At 37.1% G+C, this 12,787-nt stretch overlaps 1 protein-coding gene across 1 annotated transcript in view; it reads left to right on the forward strand.

Annotated features, from left to right (window-relative positions):
• Positions 1-12,787, forward strand: part of LOC127657521 (E3 ubiquitin-protein ligase TRIM71) — a 38,107-nt gene that overhangs the window by 10,356 nt on the left and 14,964 nt on the right. The gene's annotated exons all lie outside the window — the stretch shown is intronic.

Consider the following 12,787-nt stretch of genomic DNA (forward strand, 5'->3'; position numbering starts at 1 on the left):
ATATAATGCGGTTACAGTTTGACAATATTTACTCTAAATTGACAATCCAATTTACTCTCAATAGATTTTGGAAAGGACACAATTGGCAGATGGATCACTTCTGTTGATCTTGGTTAATGCCAATAATCTCAAAACAGCCAAATATCAGCCGATTAATCCATCTAGCACAATTTTATGACTGCCTTCTGTTGGGTAGTGGCAAGAGAAAGCATAATGTCTAAAAGGTTGTTGTCTTCTCTTGTCTTGGAATGGATTAGTGGTCATCTCAATCAGCCGGAATAGAATCTATGTGGGATTAGTCAATGAAATACCATAGAAACCAACCTTCTGCTCTGCTCTCTCATGTGAGCTATCCATCTTTTTTGTGACACCAATGCAGGTTTCTTTTGCTTTCAGTTCTCAACACCAAGTTATTTTGCATTGAGTGACTGATGGTCAGGGCTGGACTGTGAAGAGAAATTGGCCCGGGGGGGGGTTCGCTGTCCTTTTCTGCATATAGCAGCGCCGTTATGTGGTCCGTACTGCATAACTTGGTGGCTCATTTTAGCTTATAGTGGCCCATTCGGCAGGTTTCGCGGCTGAAATTAAAGGGGGCTTGAGGCAAAAATGTCACCAGAAGTGACAAAAATACCCCCAAAATATAAAAGATAGGGATAAAAATGCCCAGTCCTGGTATAGGCTAGTTTTTGTTATTCTATTCTTGGCTTAGTTTTGCATATCGCATTTGAGTTGATGTTGATTGAATTTTATTGTTAGGAGGTAATGACGCTAATGATTCAGATTATTTACAATGATGAATTGATTAAACCTGTTGAATTTGATATAAAAACCTTTTAATGGTTAGAAAGACCCACAAAATATACGGTAATTTCTAGCACTGATTCGCATTTAACATGCAAACATAAATGTATAATTTCCTTTCAATGATCTGTAAACATAGTAAATAGGGCAGAATGACATGAATATAATCTTCTAAATATTAAAATACTTTTAAGTACTTTATGTAATTCTTGAGGCTTTATTTAAAAATGGAATGTGTGGCTTTTTGCTTACCTTCTTTAAATGACAATATGTGATTGGACTGGTCAATGATTGGGCTTCTCAAATGTCATAGTTGCAACAGGCCTAGATAAGTAGGGCTAGATAAGCAAAAATTGTTTTATTAGCACTGACAGTCGTCTTAATGGTCCTCCACCCAAAATGTGCTTTTGGTCGCTCAGAACTTTCATGGCACATATCTGGCTTAGCAGGGGGTCTTTAATGAATGCTGGCCAGAAGAGCTGTTCAGCATGCGTTTTACAGCCCTGTCTCTGGAACTCCATTACCCTGCGACTCTTTGTTTTTAACCATTTTCATGTGCACTCATCTCAAAGCTTTGATATAGAATCTGGTGGGCCACACTTAACACAAACTGAACTCTCATGTACCAAGACGCAAGCCATCTGGAGGAGGAGAGTCTTTCAGGGGTTAAGAGGAGTTTGCCCAGAGGGTTTTCCTCCAATGGAGGCGATGTCTGGGAGGAATGTGAACTCGTCAGCCCATTATAAAGCAGATCCCTCACTGATATTAAGCCTAGCCATCTATAAGACTCCCTCTAAATATTTTCCCATATGTGGTCAAACACAATCCCATTTGTACCCACATACAGTTTTTTAAAGAGGGTCTTTTACAGAAAGGGCTTTAAACATGGTTTTAACATAGCTCACTAGACTCCATCCTCCCCCAAGCCCTTCTTAAAAGTGTTTTAAAAGTGTCTCTGGCCAGAGGCTCTGCTTGCAGCTGTAAAGCATGACGCCGTGAGAGAAACATATGTCTGAACATTTAATGCTGTTAGAGGAAGAAAGACAGATGTACTCAGTCAGGACTCAGGATGGAGAAAGGGAGTGCACTCAGAAGTGCTCACAATGGAAACTTTTAGTAATTCCACCAGTCCAAACACTCCATGGCAAGTTTTGCCAGACGTCCCACTCCTGCGTCTAGACTTTGGTTGTTTTGTTTCAGGGCTCAGACAGCGAGATGTTTATTAACATAATTATGTGGGAAACCATTTGTCACATATGAAATGGAGGACACAAACACACCATGTGTTGTTATGAGTAGTCCATCAATGTAAATTGCACATTTCAAAAATAGGGAAATATTTATTTTGTGTAGAAAGTGCAGACAATATTAAATCAAAATTTACTGTTTTATAACCACCCATCAATTTGTAATTGCTTTATTGGATTCTGATTTTTTTTATTTTTGCTAACAAAACCAATACTACCTGTACATGGGGGAAAATATTAGTAACTAAATATGAAAATCGACAAATCAATGCGAATGTTGTAGATGCTTGCCAGGGAGTTGCTATGCGGTTGCTACAGTGTCTTAGATGGTTACTTAGGACATTGCTAGGTGGTGTCTTACCGGCCCAAATCAATAGAAGTTTACATAATGTTCTGGTCCATAGATTTGGATCCCTACATAAATGACTACATTTACATGCACCCCCATACCGTAATTGCTGTATAATGCGATCAAGGTAATACTGCGAAGAAACTGTAGTTCATATAATCATAATACTGTGAGTATATGTATGTGTGTGTGTGTGTGTGTGTGTGTGTGTGTGTGTGTGTGTGTGTATATATATATATATATATGCAATTATGCTAATAATCAGAGTAATGATGATCAGAGTTAGATATGTGGAGAACTCCTATTTTAATCGCTTTATACAGGCATGTAAACTAGCAACTTATAATTTTTTCAGTTGGTTATACTTCTGTGAGTTCAGTAAAGACAAAATATACTTGTGTTCAAGTATATATATATATTCGGGGCGGCTGCGGCTCAGGTGGTAGAGCGGGGCGGCCGCTAATCGCAGGGTTGGCGGTTCGATTACTGGCCCACACGACTCCATATACAGAAGTGTCCTTGGGCAAGACACAACCCCAAGTTGCTCCCAATGGCAGGCTAGCACCTTGCATGTGTGAGTGTGAATGGGTGAAGGGGACACAGTGTAAAGTGCTTTGGTAACCTATAAGGCCTATAACCTATATATGCGCAGACCATTTACCATTCAAGATCTATTCTCTAAAAGCAAGTCTAAATATTGTATATGCTGCTTCTCTGGTGAATGCATCCTTTTTATATATAGATAAGGATTTTTGGGGCTTTTAAAATATTTGTATTATATTTGTAACATTCTCAGATAACAGTGTTTTCTTCTGCAGTATTGATGCAAAACATTTGTTTTAAAGACGTTTTGGATATTTTTATTGGAAAACAAGCCAAAAATAAAATCAAAAGCGTATTTTATTGCTGTGTATAATGGGGCGAAGACTTCCCCCTCTCACCTTTGTTCACTTCAATCCATCTTTAACTCACAAAAAAACACACTTTTTTTTTTTCCTCCCCAATGTGGAATTTCCAATACGCTCTAAGTCCTTGTGGTGGCGTAGTGACTCGCCTCAATCCGGGTGGCAGAGGACAAATCTCAGTTGCCTTAGTGTCTGAGACCGTCAATCCGTGCATTTTATCACGTGGCTTGTTGAGCGCATTACCGCGGAGATGTAGCGCATGTGGAAGCTTCACGCTATTCTCTGTGGCACTTACGTACAACTCACCACACGCCCCACAGAGAACGAGAACCACATTATGTTGACCATAAGGAGGCTAATCCATGTTATTCTACCCTCCCTAGCAACCGGGCTAATTTGGTTGCTTAGGAGACCTGGCTGGGGTCACTCAGCATGCCCTGGATTCGAACTCGCAACTCCAGGGGTGGTCAAACTCTCTCTTATTAATAAAGCTGCGTACTACCAATTTTCTTCACGTTAAGAAATGCACAGTGACCCGTATTATGATTCAATAAGTTTAATGTAATCTCATGTTACGTTAAATGAGATCAAATGACTATACGTCAATTAAAAAAAATTATGTCGATTAATAGTTTCAGCCCTAATGTAAACGCTTTATTCAAATTTCTTCCACTCTGACCAAAGTGTGCCATAACGGATGATGTAATGCTCAAGCACAGGTTGGTAAACATTGCAAAACAGAAGAAGCTGCACTGATTAACTTATCGGCTTCATTCGAAATGGCAGTCCCTTGCACCATATTCCAGCAGTGGTGCCCAACCGCTGCAGAACCTACAGCACCATGGCAAAAGAAAACATATTTTCCTAAATTGTGAATGTCTGGTTGAAGTCTGCATTTAATATTGGTAGATAACAAAAAAAAAAAAAAAATGCATACCGCAAAATAATGCCAAGGTAACATGACTTGCTATTGAATTTGTCCTCACTGGTGGAACTCAACAATGTCCAGAGCTTGTATTCAGATTCACAAACAAATGACTCTAATGAACAGATTCTTTTAAGTGAATCGAAGCAGATCTGATCTTAATCTGATATTAATCTTATAAACTGGTTCTTTTAATCAATCGTTCAAAAAGACATTCAAACTGACTGACTTATTTTCCTTTTGTCAAACAGTATCCAATTCAACAATCTTCAGCAGTGAATAGATAAGCTGAATGTAAACAAGTTCACTGAAACTGAGGTAAAATACAAACAGACATTTTCAGACTTAAAACGAGCAAATAAAAAAATAAATGTGATTGTCACTAGAGGGGGAAATAAAACTGTTGGATCAGCAGGTCGAGACTGTGAAATGGGTGTGTTTTCACGTGTTAGTCATTTATACTCTGACAGTTTGGGCATACAAAGAACGGGCATGTTTTCGCCTGTCAGTCATTGATGCTCTGAGAGTTTGGGCATACAAAGTTATCACATCTTATTCAGTATAAGGGAAATTCTGACTGGATTCTCGGTTATTCATATGGCTCATTGGATTTTGCTCAGTACTTTTAGTGCACATAAATGTACACTTTTTGTAAAGTAAAGGAGGTAACACCAATCACCCTAGTGAAGACTTCACAAAAATCACAACTATCAACCAGCTACAACAAAACAACATCAATAGTCATAAGGATTAAAATTATATAAATTGTTTTATAACAATTATTATTTTTTGACATTAGTTCCCTTGTTTTGACCCAACATGGATAATTTATTCAAGCACATGGGCTTATGGTTTTAAGATACTTGATCTAATCAAGTCCGGCTGGATATAACCATGTCAGTTCTACAATATTTCCAGCTGAATATTCTGTTTCCCACATTATGCCTGTTAAATGTCTTGCAAATGCTGTCATGTTGCCTTTCATTTGCAATGGAGGTTTTTTAGAGGAGGTCTACATGTTGTTCTCCCATGGAGACCATTCTACAATATAAGCTGATTTTAGGCTGTAATAAAGCAGCTGGGGATATCAACTTTGCCATCCTGAACTACAGCAGCATGTGGCAGTGATTCATTCAAATGCAGGTGATACAACCTGTGAAGTGTGACTTCACCATCAGAACTATTCAACCTTCACCTCTGACATTTCTACATATGTATGAGGAGCATTCAAGTCGAAGTGTGATCCTGCATGGGCTTTGGGGTGTAAACGGCAGGTGGAGTTTCCTCTCACCCCTTCCATAGAAAACATGCACACAGCCATGCCACATGGAATTTCTTATATTACTGTATATAAGAAACCTCTGGCAGATCATCAGAGAAGCCGCTATGGTATGGAAACCATGCTTTGTGATGGTCCTAGATGCATTTTCACCACCCTGCAGCGCAAACGCTGATCGTCATAAGACAGGAGGTCAGAGAACCCACAAATTCTGTTTGGACCCTCTTGAGCAGCAAGATGTTTTTTGTTGTGGTGTTAAAGGTTTAGTTCGCCCAAAAATGAAAGTGCTTTCATGATTTTACGTACCTTTTAAGCCATCCCAGATGTGTATGACTTTCCTCCTTCAGCAGAACTGAAGTGAAGATTTTTATGAGCAGATTTCAGCTCAGTTTGTCCATACAATGCACGTAAACGTTTGATGGTCCAATAGTTACATTTAGGCAGCATACAAAAATAAAAACTAAACCAATACTTAAAACTTTATTAACTTTGAAAAATTGCCTCCTGCCAGCAGGTGATGTATCACATTAGTCACGTGACGTAAGCACAATGGCGCGTTCACGTGAGAAGTCTGAAGCGAACGCTTTGTACACAACAGAGGAACGAACATCACATGAGAGTTAGTTCATTTCAAACAGCAATACAGCGCTGGGCGGAAGCAACGATTTAAAGTTAAAAACTTTAATTATCAGTTTGTTTCTTACACCAAACTATTGGTTTGCTTCAGAAGACATTAATTGATCAACTGCAATTATGTGGATTAATTTTATGCTGCCTAAATATGCCTTTTGGACTGTCAAACAGCCAGCAGTCTGATTTCTGACAGTCCCGTTTACATGATTGTATGGACAAACTGAGCTGAAATCTGCTTCTAAAAATCTTCACTTCAGTTCTGCTGAAGAAGGAAAGTTATACACATCTGGGATGGCTTAAAGGTAAGTAAATCATGAGAGAATTTTCCTTTTTGGATGAACTAACCCTTAAAGTGTTAATCAGGGTCAATAAATCTTGAGCTCATTGATATAATTCAGGCGGAATGCAGTTATAGTCCAGAAGTTATTCCTGATCAGATGATTGTGTAATGTTGTTTATATGTGGGGTTTGTTCTTAAAATTTCTTTGGGAACCTGTGGAGTTTAGTGACCTATATAAAGTGCTTTACTGGTCGCTCCGAGGCAGGCAATTAAAGGTGCGAAGGAAACACATCTCTGCATTCAGAAAAACCTCAGCTGCGTGGACAGAGAGTCTGTACAAACTCATTCACGGTTCACAATAACACTCTCTCTCACGCACACACACACACACACGTGCACTCAGGAATCCAGTGTGCCAGGGGCCCAGCTGATTTTGTTTTGCCTCTCATCAGTTGCCAATTAGGTCATTCGAATGAGCAGACACCTCCCACAGCGGGTGGAAGGATATAGAGCAATGTGCTAGTGGCGAGCGAGAGGGAGAGAGACTTCAAGATGGAGAAAATTTTGTCCATGTGTGTTTTAGGAAGAGAGAACCTCAAAGGGATGTGTGACTTCCCAGAATATAGATTAGGGAGCAGAGGGCAGTTTTAAGTTTGCCTGACGGATACTTCACAGTGCTTAAATTACTTTTAAGTAATGTTACTGTTCTCTGCAAACAAAGTTTTGCCATTTACCTCTTGTTCAAGATACAGTGCATCTGGAAAGTATTCACAAGGATGCACCTGATGCACACAAGGATGCACCTGAGCTCAATTTTGAGTGTCATGGCAAAGCCTGTGAATAATTATGTACATGTGGTTTTGTTTTTTTTTTTTTTTTTTTTTTAAATACATTTGCAAAGATTTCAAACAAACTTATTTCATGGTGTCATCATGGGGTATTGTTTGTAGAATTTTGAGGAAAATAATAAGTGTAATCCATTTTGGAATAAGGCTGTAACATAATAAAGTGTGAAAAAAGTGAAGCATTTTTATCTGTAAAATTATGGCAACATTATAAGTTGGGGAAAATTGAACTTTGTTGCTTTCAATCATGTTTGAGATTAAGGAACACTTTGGCTAGGGCTCTATTAAATCTTTTTTTTTTTTATTCCATTTTATTTGTAAACAAATTGTGTTTTCTGTCTTATTTTTTCTGCAATCCGTATTTGAAAGGTTAAATCAGTTTTATCAAAAGGGCGTCTAAACTAATACATTGAATAAAACTTCAAATTAAAAACTATAAAGGAAAATAGAACAATTCATTTTCAAAAATACATTGCATTATTTTTTTAATCTAATGTATTTTAATTAGATCCTCATAGCACAATCCAAAACGCAACATTTGAGTTAATTTGTCAAATAAATGATCACACAACAGAGCATCACAGATATTAAATTGATTGCTTAAATGTAATATAATTTTTGTTGATTTATTTTCATTATTACATAGAATTTTGCATGATTCAATAGTAATACATTTTTCATATATATATTTTGTATTTTTATTTAAACGGAGCTTTCATTTTGGCAGAAAACTGAAGTCGCAAAAGGCTGTGATTTAATTAAATATATAGTCCGTGTATGCTGCGTGCTTTACAGTGAAAGAGCATTCTGCTCCGTGCACAGTGCATGTATACATTGTTGTTGTTTCCTCTTTGTGTCCTGTTGTCCACTGGCATTTTGTGAAATCAATGGCCCAATGGTGAGTGTTGCCACCTTGTGGACCCACTGATTAGTTAAACTAATTCCAGAAGCATGTGCAGACTACGCGTGGTTAAAAAAAATAAACCTGTAGGCGTACAATGCTCAAGCACTGCTGATGTCAAATACGCTAGCATATGCATAAAAATACTTTGGGTGTAAACTCTCAATCTGCTCGAACATCAGCAAACTCCGGCTACTTACCTGTCAATCTACCGCTGTGTTAAAACAACATTTTAAACTTTATCACAATCTTACACCGGATCGATTTAACTGTCCTGACCCTGATTTTGAACCATTTTACTCTACATTCAAGTCTACCATGTTATCACATGTGTAAAAAAAATAAACTGGAAGTGGAATAATTATTAGGTGACAGTAATCACCACAGCCTAAATTTAGCAGCACACTTCTCAAATTAAGTAGTTCTGAATCTCCTTTACCTCTGAGTGAGAAACTCATATCTATCCACACCTGCTTTAATGAAAGACCGGTGGACGCCACAGGTCCAACAATAGGCCCCGATCCTACTCTGAGAGAGAAGGTGGGGAGGGGTTGAAGGAAAGAGTGAACGAAAGTTGAGAGGCTAGCCTAGAGGATGGTGTGTGTGTGAGAGATAACACAAACAAATGCACAGGCAGGAAAAGAAACACAGGCACTTCGTCAAAGATTTATACCAGCCATCACCGCGTTGGCTTCGGCGTACAGTAGAAGCGGCCAACAGGAAAGTAAATTGAAACCTGTATATAAATGCTAAAGGAAAAATGCATTAGCCACAAGGCCAGGGAGAAAATCATTTTCCCTCATGTTGTTTTCCGCTATACATGGGCCAGCAAGGCCTGGATTGTTTGTAAAATAAAGATGCATAACTTACATTTGATGAACTTCAAGTCATGCTTGCATGCATAGAAGTGAAACAAGTACATCATGGTAATAGTTTGTGGACATACACCAGGAAATGTTCTCACTAACAGGATCCACACACTTCTCAGAGATGAGAAACGGCAATGTTGGTCTGTGACTGGGAATTTGAGTTCACTGTTAAAAGCTTTTACTGGTGTTATGGCTAGATTTGGGAAACGACAACTGGTTCTTTTTATTATTATTTTTTAGATATTGGAACCAAAATAATTTTTATGACATGCAGTTCATGAATGTCTGCACTGTAGTACCAATGCGGACTGAACCCTGTACCAAAATACTGTGTTTCCTGCTACAGAATCTAGAACGCCAAAGCAAAATCAATGGTTTTAGCTATTTATTTTTTAATAAAGTAGCTGATGAGAGTGAAACTCTGGGCTCAGAAAAATGAAATAAAAATGCTGTGTACTTATAAGTACTAACTAGGGATGGGCAATAAAAGGATTTTGAAATTTATCAGAAAGATTAATTCCCCTAATATTGATGATAAAGTTTTGAATAATTTTCAATATTAAGCCGATGTTCTACATCTAGACGATCAGATCAGGTACGTGTTGCTAAAAGCGCAAGCAGTTCAGCAAAGTTATATACAACTAGCTAATTTAATTAAATGGTATCAGCCAATTAGGAAGAATTAGCTTACTAGTGGCTACATAGCCCTGTTGTCATGGAAACCGGCAATGAGGCTTGGTAGATTGAAATCAAAGTTGAAATATGCTACGCAATCATTTTAATGATAACAACAGGCTAAACACAGACAGGCAGTGGGCCTCTATTCTGTTTATGTAAACGTATTTATACTTTAAAATGATTGTGCAAAACAACAGTAATTGTTGTTTTGCACAATAATTATATATTTTTTCAGTGCAAAACAGCAGTAATTGAACTACAACCAAACTCGACTGTAAACGGCAGATGTAGCCTCAAGTGAAGTTTTGCAGGGCTAAACAAATTTAGTAATTGCTATATGCACAGCAAATTGGACCGCTTTCTATTGAAGTAAAAGTGTCAGGTTTCTCTTCAAGAACAAAAGTTGCTCATCTTTCTGGCAACTCAAGAAAATGAGATGCTGCACTGAAAAGTCTCGCTGTGCTGATGCTTGGGCAGATAAATACCTGCGTGCAATCTGCGCAAGCAATGGAAAGCGATTTTCGTTCATGCCCCAGTAGTAAAGAAGATTGTCGCGTTCACGTGATATGAGCGCGAAGCGATCGACTGTGTTCCGCAACTGCTTTCGGGTCCTTGAATAATGTATATATATATATGTATATATATATATATATATATATATATATATATATATATATATATATATATATATATATATATATATATATATATATATATAATATATATAAAAAAATATTTAAATTTAATTTACAGAAGATTAAGAATACATATTTAATTAAAGCATAATATTTTTATTCCTCTGTAAATATATAAAAATTATAAATATTATTAATATATATTCTAACATTAGGATCAGTTGTTTGGTGTTTCCTCAAGTGCCAAGAATAATTTAGTGTAATGCGTCTATGACTGAAGAGACTTGAATGTGTCCAGTACTACACCAAATAATAATGCTGGGCGATATCTGAATGTTAAGTCTGTCGTCTTGTTTTTGTCCACCACCACCCCTGTAGTGCTTTATGCTAATTCCCTCCACTCCACAAAGCTGTTTCCTGGGTCACGTGACCACTGTACACACTACTGTAGTTCTAACATCTGGTCCACAGAGAGGGGACCCTCTTTTACGAGTAGGTAACTCGAGTGGAATCATAACTCTAGATTTACATGCAGCTGCTGCTGCAGTATGGCTTAGTAAGATATAATTAGTGTTTGATCTGGTCTTTGGTCAAGTCATTAAGTTGTGAGAAAGCAGCCTTGTAGAGTTTGAAAGGGAAAACTGTACCCGACACTGAGCTCTGAGGATGATGGAGAATTTGTTTTGGTAAAATGGAGGTAAGCCAGTTACACAGTTTTAGCTTTTAGTTGGTAATCTCAAGGAAATCTTATCCTCTGTGTGTCCGGTCAGCTTCTGCTTTATTAATGCATTAGTCTCAAACTTTTTTGTAGTTACTTAAAGCTTTTTTTTTTTTTTTTTTTTTCATCTTTTGATTGATGAACATGTCCTGTTTAACAATACATCAAAAAGAATTTAAAACAGCAGTCCTATGACAACTAAATGGGTCAAATGAGTGACCGAACAATAGACTCCAAGCAATCCATCAGCGGACTGTCAGAACACAGGAAACCCAAAGCAAAACTATCTTTACATTTTTGGGGTGATCATTTCCTTCTCTGCAAGTCATCTAAAAGATTCCAGATTAAGCTATAGAAAGTCAGATTTTTTTTTTTTCATCATATTGTTTGTTCCCAGGAGTGTTGGTTATTCATGTTTTTGAGATGTTACGGACATTACAGCTGATTTTCTGTAAAGCCGAATAAAGATTTCTGATTAAAGTAATAGCTAGTATCATCCATTCACTGTTAAAATAAAATGAAGCATTATGAATGTTGAATCTATGTACTGATTACAATTGTTCGATCTCTGCCAAACATGTTAAGTGATCCAAACATCATCTGCAGCCTGAAACAGAACTTTTGGTTGGATTTCAGGAGTACATGCATAGAAAAAATCTATAGGACCCTTCCTCCCTGTTTAGTGAATAACTCAACCTCCAATGTGCTAACTGTCTGCACTGGTCTCTGAACAGTTCGAAATACAAATTATTTTCATCCTAACTCCATATAAAGTCTCTGAAAGCAAAATGTTTCAGCTTTTGGATGAACCCATAGATTCTCAGTGTATGCACAGTAAATAGGAATGCATTTACAAATGTTAATTAATAGAACTGTATTTTGATAGCAAAAAAAAGTATATTAAAATGAATCAAAATGACCCACAGATGTATTTTGAAGTTATTCAAAATAATTAAAAAACATTATTGAGGGAATAATGTCCCAAAATCCAAGTATGTTTGTATGATCGTGTTGATCAGCGTGCTGACGCACAAAAAATGAATGAATATTTCATTCATTTATAAAGAGTAAAGAGATGCTACCCTTTTACATCCAAACAATAGGATTCAATTCAAAACGTTTATTTATTTTTACCAGAGACTTTTTTTGTTGGCTCTGCGCCTATAGAAGCGCTTCACAGAAATTGACATCATGCTGTTGTCACGTGACTCGGTGCGGCAGAAGTTTAACCCTTAAATGATAGTGTAGAATCTTGTGAACAGTATTATAATCATTTAAATTTGTGTTGCATATAGCGAAGCCAAAATACAATGTCTTCTCCATGCATGTGGACGCGGGCTCGCACAAGGTCAAAGAGAAGATTGTGTACTTTTTTGTTTTCGTTGATGATGGCGGTATTTCATCAAATGGTGAACAAGAGTGGTGTAACCAGGCACATATCCATACAATCTTTTGTAATACTTTTGGCATTTCAAAGTTACAAGGTTTTTATAAAGACTAATCAAATATGCTATCAGCATTCATTCTTGGTAAATTTCTCCCTTTGGGTTTTTAGGTATTGCATAGATTTTTTTATTAGTTTTATTTGCAACAAAAAGAAAAGCCATGTGTATTGTGGAAATATTGAGCATAATATTTGTAGTGACCCTTGAATTAGACTAAAAAAAAAATTCCTAGCAACATTTATTTAAAGATTATTTGCATTTAGTTTTATTTTGCATC

Source organism: Xyrauchen texanus, chromosome 17 (genome assembly GCF_025860055.1).
Source record: "Xyrauchen texanus isolate HMW12.3.18 chromosome 17, RBS_HiC_50CHRs, whole genome shotgun sequence".
Taxonomy (NCBI): Eukaryota; Metazoa; Chordata; class Actinopteri; order Cypriniformes; family Catostomidae; genus Xyrauchen; species Xyrauchen texanus.